Source organism: Taeniopygia guttata, chromosome 12 (genome assembly GCF_048771995.1).
Source record: "Taeniopygia guttata chromosome 12, bTaeGut7.mat, whole genome shotgun sequence".
Lineage (NCBI taxonomy): Eukaryota > Metazoa > Chordata > Aves > Passeriformes > Estrildidae > Taeniopygia > Taeniopygia guttata.
In genome coordinates, this window is record NC_133037.1 from 5,840,421 (window position 1) to 5,852,850 (window position 12,430).

The following is a 12,430-nucleotide window of genomic DNA, read 5'->3' on the forward strand; positions in this document are numbered from 1 at the left end:
GGCCACAGCAGCACGTGGAGCCACAGTGTGACACAAGGACTGAGCAACTCCTGGATTTTGGAAAACCTGCTGAGTCAAGTTTCCACCCAGCAGCTTGGTAGACGTTCCCAGAGCAATCTCTTGGACTGAAATGGAGCTGTAGGCACTTGGAGAATGGAAGTTTACATTGGCTGTGACTGGTACAGCAACAACAAGCAGAAAAAGCTCCAAGGTCAAACAAAGCCAGTGAGATCCTACATCTTGTTCAGGAGCCACGTGTCACACCACTGCCTGTTACTTAGAGCCCTGGTGGGGAGCCAGTTCCTGCCATCAGCAGGGGTTTGTTACTGCAGACCCCAATATTGACATGGGATGGCTTTGGGTAGAGCTGTCCATACTGCTTTTCTCACATTTATTCATATTAAGAATTAATTAATATTAAGAAAAGCATCAGATATCACACCAGGTCCTCAGTCTAACCCTTCAGGCCCAACAGCTACAGTTCCTCAGTTTTATTGCCTGTTTATGTTATTTTTTGTCCATGCGCCTCCTACAAGTAAATGGTTTTGATCTTGCTCTCAGTGTGCACCCTTTGCTTCCTCCCACTCTTAGTGAAAGGCATAAATCAGCAAAATTAATTAAGGATTCTTTGAGAGCTCAGACACTTCCAAGTCTTTCAATGACTGTATTTAAACAGTCAAGGATGTGAAATGCTTTTCAAACCCTCTGAAGCGATGGTGGTGTGTGCATTGTTTATGTGGGGGGTGGCGGGTCGCTGCCTTTACGGTTTTACTCAGTCTCCAGGCATTTACTGCAGGCCAGAAGCTGTAATGACAAGGAAAGAAATTTACTCTGCTGCAGACAGAGCTATTAAAAGAAAATTCTTGTCAAAGTAATTCTTATCTCATGACAGGATTGCTGAATTACTGCGTATTACGGGAAAGGGAATTGAAAATGTGTTGGCTCTTCTTCCCATTAGAACTTTTGTTTTATTACAATCGTCATAAGCGCACACTTTTTTATAAAATCTTTTAGAATATGAAATCATCCTGCATTAGGTACTGAACGTAAGATAATGTTACCAATTAAAGACCAAACTAAAGAGCAGATTTCTCAGATAGGTTGGCAGAGTGAGCAATTCCTTTTTTTGGCAGTCTAAGTGCATGTCCCAGACAAAAGCAAGAGTGGGGCACTGAGGAATAAATGACTCCTCCATTCCTCTGGGACACCAGAGAGGTAATTCTTCCTAGGAGAGCTCAAACAGTCCCTTGCACTGACCCCTCTCCTCATCCCATCCCCATGTCACCAGGATGCAAATCCATGAGCACAGAGATGTCTGATGTGGGATTTCAGGCCAGTCCCACAAGCTCATCAGGGTGAAAGCTCTGTCCCCAGTTAAGGCTCCTGGATGAAAACAGATGGCATTGCTCAGGGTTTTATGTGGCTCCACAGGGAAAAAAGACCTTTTTGGTGCCTTCTCATTTCTGGGTCATTTTGCATTTGTGTTCCAGCCCAGTTCCTGCCTCTCTCCACTCAACTCCTCACTTGCCTTCCCATACCCATCTGGTCTCATTGAATGTGGCAGCCCCATTTGCAAGTCTGCAATGCAACAGAGCAGCATAAGAAACATTTTCACTTGTCTCTGGTTTTAGACCAAAATACTAAATCTAATTGTGCTTCAATTTCTATTCCAAATGTCCAATGCAATGGTGTGGAAATAATATGTAGCTTAAAAAAGAAATCAGAAGAAATACTATTCTCAGCCTCTTGTGTATTACAGAACATTATTGCACTGACACCTTCCTGCAGAAGTGGGCTGAGCCTTTTGGGATTGTTCCCAAAGTGTGCCCCAAGGGTCCATATGCATCCAAAGGTGCTTGGGATGTATCAGAGGAGGAGTGGATGGGTCCAGGTGTGGGCAGCAGCACAGCCTGGGCTCTCCAGGGGTTGCTGACCCCAGAGTCTGCAGCAGCCACGACACAAACCTTTTCCTGTTCACCAAGAGCATCATCATCTCTTCTCCCACCTTTAGTTTCCATCTCCTAAAGCTTCTGCACAATAACAGGACACAAATGTGGAATCAGGAAGCTGCCTGATACACCCTGGCTGACCAATTAATCACTGGTCCTTGTGCCCGTGGTGACAGCCCCGATAAACTGCAGTGCCACTAACCCTTCACTTCTGACTGCTTACATCTCCCAAAATCCCCTCTCCACGAGCTCACCCTCTCCTTCCCAGCACAGCACCACACCCCAGCAGCAGCCAGCTCAAGGACACAGCCTGGAGTGTCTCTCCAGAGGTCCCTCTGCCGAGGCAATGGGCCATTCTCTTACTGTAATGTGCATTTCTGTCCCTAAGCAAACAAGATGGGCCATTCTCTTACTATAATGTGCATTTTTGTCCCTAAACAAACCCTCACTAGATCTGTATGTGCAGCTGCCTGTTACCAGCTGGGGTGGGGTCCCCTCAAGCCCTGGGAGGCAGAAACCCGATGAAGTCAAGTGTGCGCCAACCCTCAAGGTCACGTCTTGATCTCCTCCTGGGATGAGGACAAGGACCCAGCTCGGTACAAAGTCTTTTTGCTATCCTGGCCCCTCCTGTAAATGGTGTAGGAACAGGAAAACATTTTCCTCCTCTTTAAAGTTTTGGTGTAACTTGAGAGTCAAGCTTTATGCAGATCGGAACATGTTAGTAATGTCTGGAAAGTAGTTACGGCATGTATTATTATTTTAATATTTACCAAGTGCTGACAGAGTAATGCTTTTATTAAATCTTTAGGGAAGGTGAAATACATACCACAAGGCATGGTGAGATGAAGATAGTCTTCTGAAATCATTAATTTAAAATTCAATTTTACAGTCACTTCCCTGTGATCTACTTTTAATCATATATTGGTTTCTTTGCATCTTAAATTATACAAGGTGGCTAATGATTCTAACTTAAAGTCCTTTATGGAAAAATGCAAATAATATTTCTGCCTAGTCAAGGCACGCCATGAACTTCTTACTGAAAAACAATTTATCATTATATTGAAGTGCAATGGAACTTTGCTGCAAGCTTGAAAGCTTTCTTTTCACTTATTGCAGTTGTGCAAGAGCAATATGCCAAGGGTTATCAGCAGATCTCTATGTTTAAAATGGAGATATGGGATTAAATAACTTTTGGCCTCTGTTTTATTTTTTTGCCTCTGTTTTATTTTTTTCTACAATGAGGAGACTTTACTAAAGTAATCTTGTAAAGTCAAAGAGCAGAATTTCAATATTCCTCATATCTAATACTTCGGATAATCCAATCCAATCCAATGCAGATTTTCAACTGATTTTTTTTGCTCAAAGAATATTTATCATAACCAAGCATTAGGTTTAGACTTTTTAATCCAACTTGCATACTCCTCAGAGAATGTATAGTCTTCTGTGACTCGGCATTGAGTTTAACACCTTAATTTGCTACCAAAGTGATTGTAAGAATTACTGATCTTGATTTAGATGCTCCATGAAGATTTGAGTCATAATGCTGGTGAACCACTGAGGTTGGGTCCTGGAATAAATATTTGTGATGTGTCCAGTCTAGTCTTCACCATAACATTTGGTAACTCAAGCAATTGGCCCTTGACTATTTTAATTTAAAACATGTCCACAGACTTGAAATAAAAATCTATAGCAATATAATTATATGAATATATGGACTTCAAGACAGCTGAGGGACATAAAATCACTGAGAAGCCCACAGTCTAAAAGAAATGAGTAGCTGATAGGTGGAGTTCTCTGACATCTGGATTTCACTACAGCAAACCATTGTGGAAACCTGACTGAGTTTCATTTGCTCATACCCCATGGCTTTAGCTAAAACTCTTAGGTTTTATACTTTGTTTTAATTCCCAGGTTATTAATTGCCAATACAGATAAGATGTCTTAATGTGCACGAGCTCTCCTTCCATTGCATTTCATTAGGAAGGTATCATTCCACTTCAGCCACACATCATTAAACATTTCAAAGCATATCCAGAAAGGCAGTTGTATATATGAGACACATTATTACAGGTAATATATTTTGCTGAGCTGCACAGCCCTGCAGATAAAGAGGCGGCGCTGCCCTGGCCACTGGCACCGGTGTGTTCAGGGCACACGCAGCATCCATCGCTGTCAAACACAAACTCTATTCCTTTTTCAACTTCTTTTTCTTTGCCTCTCCACTGCCACCCTTCAGACACCAAGGCTGTGTGCCTGCCTTTGCAGGGGAAGAGAACAGACTGCAGCCTGAAAGCCAAAATCCACAGTCAATACAAGGATGAATGCTTCACACCAGACCCCTCGTGTAGTTATTTGTGTGAGAGTAAAGTTCAAAGGCAGCGAGCTACAAAACACTGCCAGCCCCCTCGGTGTGAGAGGATGGAGAACTGAGCCCTTAATCCATGCTGGGCTGTCTGGGAGCACTCGCATCCATGGATTTCAGAATTGATTAGCACTGCAGCGCTGCTCCGCTGCCTGGCTGGGCTTGAGCGAGCCCTGTATCTATCACCAGCCACTCTTATCCTCAGAGAACCTCTCTCAAAGTTCAGCACACTGAAGTTGCCCACAAGGCAGCATTATTCTACTCAATACAAATATAATAAAGGCCAGCAGGAGAGCGAGCAGGCTCCTTGCACTGAATGAAAGCTCAGGAGAGATGTGATTTCTTAGAATAAGCAGCAAATACACAACTTCCCTCAGATACAAAAATCACCAGGCAGTCATCAGTACATTGAAGGTATTTTGTTTATTTTTTTCCCAGCATTTGCGACTTGTGCATCTGGGCTTCCTCAGAGACCTTTTCCACAGGTGTATGTCTGATTATACTTAACACCATTATCGTGGTGATGGCAAGAAGTCTCTATTAAGAGACTCCTAGCTGGGCACACAAGCTGGCACATTAATTTTCCAGACACTGTAGTACAACTGCACTAATCCACTGAGCTGGCTCAGATAGATAAGTTCCTCCACAAGTCAGAAGATGCTCTCAGGTGCTTCCCCCCTGTGTGGTGCAGCCCCACAGGGGCCAAGGCTCAGTGGTGCAGAACTGGGTAATCACAGCAACAGCAGTGGTGAATCTATGCTGGCCTGGAGTGCACGTTCATACAGTCATAGGATATAGAAGGGACAGGGTTATTGGGAATAACTGAGCAAATTGGCTTTTTAAAAAATATTATTGTTTGAGGGACGGTAAAGAGAAATTTAGACTTGACTCCTTTCTCCCAGTCTCCTTTGCTGTGGTGGTGAAGTAAGTGCTCTGTGCTATTGTGAGCTTTATTAGATGGCTTCTCACACACTTAAACGTAATCCTTCAGACAGGAGATATCCACAAATCCAATTCTTTAAACATGCTTTGGCTGCTGGTGATTTGCTCTTTGTCAGCCATCCATGCACCTATTTTTCATATTTATCCACTTTGAATTGCATTAGCACCAACACTGCACCAGTGTGCAGCTCCTGGTCTGGCTGTGCCCCACTCATCCTGCTGCCTGCCTGCAGCACGGCAGTGGGATTTAAAGGAGGTTTTTCTTGAGCCAGTTACTGTAGCTGGATTAAAGAACTGACATAACTATCACTGCTTATTCTGGCCTGATAGATTTACTGTGATTCTTCCTCTAAAAATCACATTTAGAAGGAGCCTGTGGGGTGTCTTTGCACATGTCTAGAGCTGCAGCTGGTATGGAAACACGAGGTGCTCTGGGTGTAACCAGTGCTGGCACAGTTCTGGGAGGAATTTTCTCCTCTTTCCAACACACAGTCTGTTACAGAACTGCCCTTCACCCCATGGGCTATTCGCTTGCATCTGATTGACTGAACATTGACTATCTCTGAGTCAGAAACCAGGATTTTGATGAGAGAATTATTTGAATGAGGCTATCAAATCCTGCTCCCTCTGTCTTTAAAAGCTCTCTCCGTGTCTGCATTGCTTCCTTTCCATTTGCAAGTGCAAAAGAGCAGCAACAAGAAACTCTCAAACCAAATGGAAAAGGAATAGCATTGACATGAGACAAAGCATTCAAACCCCAGCCCTGCTCCATGCAAAGCAAGGTCTCCCCTCAGCACACAGCCTGGCCAGGATTAGAGAAAACCCCAGGATTTTCCTCTTTAATCCCAAAAGCTGTTACTTGTATTTGATAAATAAACAGCTGCTTTTATATACCAGTGAATGGTGTAAATGATAGCAATAACACCCCAAGGTGCTGGCAGACAAACTGTGTATTTCAAACAGTGGGTAATGGGGAACTGGGGAGGAGCTTAATTAACTCTGCCACTATGCAGCAGCTGAGTTTTGTCAGTCCAAGACAGAGCAGAGAAAGAAATGCATGTTCCCGAGGGGGCCACAGGATGGTAATAGTGATGGGACAATTTGTGTGGCTTCACACCCTGGGCACCATCACCCACCAGGGAGCACAGCAGGAAAGGGACCATGGAGCGAGCAGGAGTGGAGGGAAAACTGTGATCCTCAGAGAGATCTTGGAGGCAGCAGAGGGAAGAGGAGTATCCTGGAGAAGTCTGAATGTGGCAGGAGTAGGAGTGGGTTACATTTCACTCCTGGTTTGATCACACAGGAAGGATTTTTTGGCACCAGCATCTGTATGGGCAAAGGTACCAACCCATGGTACCAACCCCTGGCCATAGGCAGCAAGGAGCAAAAGGGGAGACACTGGTTTGAAAGGAATTTGGGGTGCATACCTGAGTGTAGTTTGCTGCTGGCAGCACCCCATGAAAGGCAGCACAAATATGCAGTTTTCAATGGAGCTTCATAATTGAGATTGAATATAGAAAAACAAAAATCCCTCAATTCCTTCATGAAGTCAGGTAACTCCAAACATGAAAATTCCTCTCTCTCTCCTAGAGCAGCTGCTTCATTTAGGTAATTCAGACACTCCATCCCTGCTCTGTAGGATGCTAATGGCTGGAGATGCTTTGCAGAGGGGCTGAGTCCCAGCCCATGCTGAGTCCCACCTGTGCCAGCTCCCCTGTGGGCCCTGACTGTGAGTGACTGCCTGGGGAAGGAGACTTGGGAAGCCCAGAAACCTCCCTGCTCTTCATTTGCTTTGTTTCTGTGCATGCTGCTGCAGAGGGAAAAGCCATCAAGCCTTTCAGAGGGAGCAGGGATCAATGCCACACAGATCAACTCAGCAGTTGGGAAACTTTGGGTGAAAGTGTTATACTGTGAGTGCTTCCAGCTAGGTTCCATTCAGGTCCTGATACAGAGGTTTTAGTATGATGCCAATTTTATCTTGAATTGTCTGACAGCTCCTCTTTGTGAACAGAAGCAATATTGACAGGATGGTACTTTTTGAAAGGTGACTGATTTCTTTTTTTCCTTAGAGAAAACACACTCCATGTGTAATGGGATGACACTGTTTCTTTTCTTTCTGAACTAAGGCTGCTTAAAATGAAAGTCTGGGAGCTGGTTTTCATTACAGTCATGGCTTTGAGTTTTCTGGGATAATAGGTATTAGCTATAGGACCTGAGGCCACGCTATTTTAGGGAGGTTCCCCTTGGAGTTACTGTTCAGGTGCCTTCTCTGAGAAGCTCCATGGAACACGTGCCCTGGGAAACTCCTGGCTAAATCCCAAGGGAACTTGGCAAGAAAGGACAAAAATCATTGCATTTTAATGGGGCTCACCTTAATTATTCTCTTGAACTGAAGGGGACCCTTCACATTCCCACTTTGTGGGTTCTCAAAATCTGCATCCTAAATCCCAGCCTGCTATCCCTCAGACAGAGAAAACTGTTTATGCTGGGAAGAAACAAGCTGATGACCATAAATTTCTCTGCTAGGCTCCCTTTTCCTTCATCATATAATATTTTTTTACATCTTGTCATTCACGTCATGCCACAACGAGAAGCAGCAAGGAATGAGCAGCTATCAATGAGTCCTAAAATCACAGTGTGATGTCAAATCACAAAGGCAGTGTGGCTGTGTCACCTCTGCAGCTTGGAAAGGGTGGGGGGTGTCAGTGGACACTCGATTTCCACCCACCTCTTCTGCCTGCTGCAGGGAGCTGCTTCCCTGGTGAGGGGTAGATAATGGGAATACTCAACACTCTGCTAAACAATGCTCTGACATATTCTGCCTAAACTCAACGAGATCCAGAGATAGAAAAGTCAGTGTCATAACAAAAATTGTAATTAAAGTTATGGTCAGATTGAATCCATTACATCTCTCCCAAGTACCCAGTATTGATTTCAGCCCCAGCCCCAGGGATATGTAGTCTGATACCTCTGTAATCCTGCTAGCAGAGGCCTAAGCCCCTTGCACATGCCATTTGTGTGGCTTAAGCCCAAGAAAATGCTTCCAACCAACTTCAGCTCTGTAGGATTCCTGTTTTATTGACTCTGAGCAAACGCAAGCAAGCGGAAGCTGTATCTGCCACAAGGAAGATGGCTTTGGAGACACCAGCTGTAAATAGAAGGCAAAGGGCTATTTTGGCTATGTTTTTGTGTTGGCATAAAACTGCAGCAGATTGCATTATTCAGTGGTTAATGTAATGTTAATGCAGCCCCATAGCTGGGGGCGAGAGAACTTAAGGTTTAATCATTTTGTAATGCACTTACATTGCCCGTTTTAGATTTGTCAGCTGTCATAAATGAACTGCAGTTTTATCCCAGGACTATATATAGAATTACTATTTATATATTTTTTCATCTGCAGCTTATGCAGTTTAAATGGGAAAAAAAAAAAAAAAAAAAAGAAAAAAAAAAGGGAGAGGAAAGAGCCAGGATGGAGCAAGGGGGGATGTGCTCTTGGCTGTGCTCTGTTCGGAGAATTCCTCAGGGCCTCCCCAGGAAAGCGCTGCCTTCACCTAAGCCTCGGCTTAGGTGGTTGACATTTTCAATAAAACAACACCCATTTTCAGCAGACTTTTAAAGTTTGGAGTGAGGCACAGAAACATTGCGTGTGAAAATGCAGCCACATGGAAATGGCAGTTGGTGAACTTCTGCTTTGTGTCTCACGGATCTATCATCCATAAGAACCTAACTCCAGGAAATCCCCTCCCATGGCATCACTCCTCACCAGTTTTTATTGAAAAACCATAATATCCTTTTGCATTCTAAATTCTGACTGGAAGCCACCCACGTTACAGCTTTTTGTATACATATTTTTAGCAGTTCTCAAACAAAGACAATTCCTCCTTGGACTGCTGCGTCCTGCTGCTTTCCCCGCTGCGGCTCCTCACAGCATCACTGGAGATCTCCTGGCGTGCTGCAGACTGCCCAAGTGCTGATTAATGTCCTTGCCAAGAAAAGAAAGAAGGGGTTTGCAAATGGATTCGCCTCTCCTATCAGCTCAAAGTACTTGAATGTGTTTGCTTTTTTGGGGCAGCCATTTGGAAAAAAAAACCCGAGGGAAACTTGAGAAAGTAGAACGTCCTGCTGGTCCTAAATTCCAAATATTCCCATTGTCTCCTCTTTTAGTCGAATTTTTACTCTGAAAGTGGTTTCTGTAGGGAGTTTTGCCTTGACTGTTCTTTCCACTGCTACATCCTACAGGCCAAAGGAATTCTTTTCTCCAGCAATAATAATCAATGTTTTTCAAGAAGCAAGAATACCCCTGTTTTCATCCATAGCATTTACCTACAAAGAACATGATAATTTATACAGCAAATGCAGCCTGTGCTTCCTGCTGGACAGCCTGATTTATCGACTGTGCATCTGTTTCATATAAAGTGCCCTGAGCAGAACAAAAACCTCAATTCTAGCAAAACCAGGACAGTTTCTCCAGTTTTCAATAAATCATGTTCTACCTGTGGGATACCTTGTTAACGACTATACACTAAATCCAGAGGGGGTTTTCCTTTTTCTTTTTTTTTCCTCTTTCCTTTCTTTTATTTTTAACTATCCATCCCAAATATTCTGAGTTTCTGAGGCCCATTTTAATACCCTTGTTGCCCAGGCAAAACTCCTAATTTCTGAGAGAGTTTGGCATTAATAAACTGGCTACATCAAATATCTCATTAGTAACACACATCTCATAAACCAACCTCATAAAACCATGAGGCAAAATCTTCCTTCATTCTGTTTGTAGTTTACATCTTTGCCTTTACCCAGCCAACTTTTTTTCTGCACAGGATGCAGCTGAATTTCCATTAAGGAGCCTGATTTCTATATCCAGGGAAAATACCTGGATCCCCTCTATGGAAAAAGCTTCCTTAGAATCATAGGATGGTTTGTGTTGGAAGAGAAGCGGAGAAGAGTTGCCTAAGTAGGACAGTGAAGGAAGTGAAGAGACTGACAGTTATGGAGGAGTGGGATGAAATTCCAGCAGAAAATGCTGTTCCCCCTTTGAGCCCATGCCTTCCTGGAGGAGATCCCAGCCCCACATCTCCCCTCCCTGAGCACAGCCAGCACAGCCTTGCCACAGGGAATGGCTCCTCACTTCTGCTGCCAAGCTCTCACTTTGAATCTTCAGCACCAACTTTCCCCAAACCACCTGAGGTTTTAGGAAACTGAAGGATGGGAGAAAATCCATGTTCCCAGTGCAGCTCCACTGAAAATGTGTAAGTGCTGCCAACCCAGGCCCAGGGGGCCTGTGTCTATCAAAGGCACTGATACAAAGCCAAAATCTTCGTTTGAAGATTTAAATTGATGTAACTGGGAGTAGAAATTGTTTTTTTACTGAGGGCATAATTCATGCAGGAGGATGCTTATAGCATCCAAAAGGCTTTAAGCTAGTGTTACAATACTGACAGTGAAGTAGAGAGGTGTCTGGGGAAAGGGGAGTACATTCCTGTAAAACACAACCACAGGGAGCTGTGACAGAGCTGGATCTCATTTCCTACCCTGTGGGCTGGAGCCTGACTGCCTCTGCATCCCCTTTATCCCCCTGACTGTCTGGTGAGCCCCAGCCAGGCCAGCAGTTCCTCAGCAGAGCTGCGAGGTCTCTGCAGCACCAGATCTCTCTCAGACCCACTGGGTACCCCCTGAAGAGGACTCTGGGGAGCTGACCTGGAGCACATACATGGCTCTGAGGCACACACCGCCTCTCCTCTGGGGCTTTTCTGGGGACAATGGGGGTCTTGATTTCTGACAAGACCCCTTCTTCCCACTGCAATATAATTTGCCATGTGAAACCATTGCAGATGGGATGAGCAAAGCCCTTGACCTTGTTTCTTTGCTGCACGAAGCCAGGTGGTGCTTTTGCCAGTTTCTCTACTGCCAGTCAGGAATCAAACAGTTCCCTGTCATTCAATTGCCAGTCCTTTGTCCCTGGGCATAGTGCAGAAGAAAGTCACCTTTCCAACAGTTTGCCAGCTCTGAGAGGTGCTGCTATTTCAGTGTTATCTGCAGGGTTGTTTGCTTTGCCCAGGTGATGTGTCACCTCGGGGACAAACCCTGCAGCCTGCATGTGCCACCTGCATGTGCCACTGCTCTGCAGGGGACACGGAGAGGCCCTTGGGCTGAGGACACCTTGCTCTGCTCCTTGCTCTGCTCGTTCCTCCTCTCCTCAGCAGGAATGCCCCAGGCTCCAGCTCGCCCTGCTGCAAGCTCCCAGGACACCTGGCAGCAGCACAGCGTGGCCAGGGTGCCATCTTGGGCTTCTTCCTCCAAGGAATTCTTTCCACAACACTTTGGTCTGTGGTGATTGCGTCTATCCAGTGTTTTATAAGGACAGTTTCTGTTTCAGCCTTTCTTCAGCTGTTTTGTCTGTCTTTCTGATGCCTTTGCCAGTCTGACCAGGGCTGACTTTGGCCCCTGATAGAAACTTCTCCATTAATCAGAGATTTGCCCCAGTGGCAGAGTTGTTCTGACGTATAATTAAGTTTACAGTTTCTAATTAAATTGATTTGAGATCCTGGGGTGGAAGGCCTTTTAAGAGAAATCATATATTAAAAATTTAAGATTTTTTGCTCCAACAACCTTTTTGTGTAAGACTAATTTTAACATCTAGACATGAAGGATGAGTAATCCTTTCTCAGGCTTTGGCAATGTTAGCTGAAGCTTTTTCTCATTCACCTTTATCAGAGAAGCAATAAAAATTTGCTAATCACGTTGACAAAGGTACATATGCCAGGGTGAAATATTTGGCAACCATACACAGCCAGGATCAAAAAGAATAAAGTTGCTGGACTGAGGAGATGTGTGAGACCCAGACTGCAACTGTTTTGTCCCTCTTCCTGTGGTGGTTTTTAATCCCAACAGCCAGATAATTAATAAGAGATGTTTGAGATGGTGTCTCATATCCCGCTCCTGAGCCAGTCACTTCGAGCAGGCTGTGTGCACATCATCCTCAGTCAGATAAACTTTATAACTTCATTTCTTGAGACTCAATCAACCAAATCAAATACTTCCTGTGGAAGATTTGATTAAATGTCATTAAGATGTGGCAGAGAAACTTTCAAAATGATGAAAATTGACCAACACACTCTCCTTGCTTTTGTATGTCAAAGTTATCTTAAATCTTAATAAACCCTAATCAATGCCTACTTTA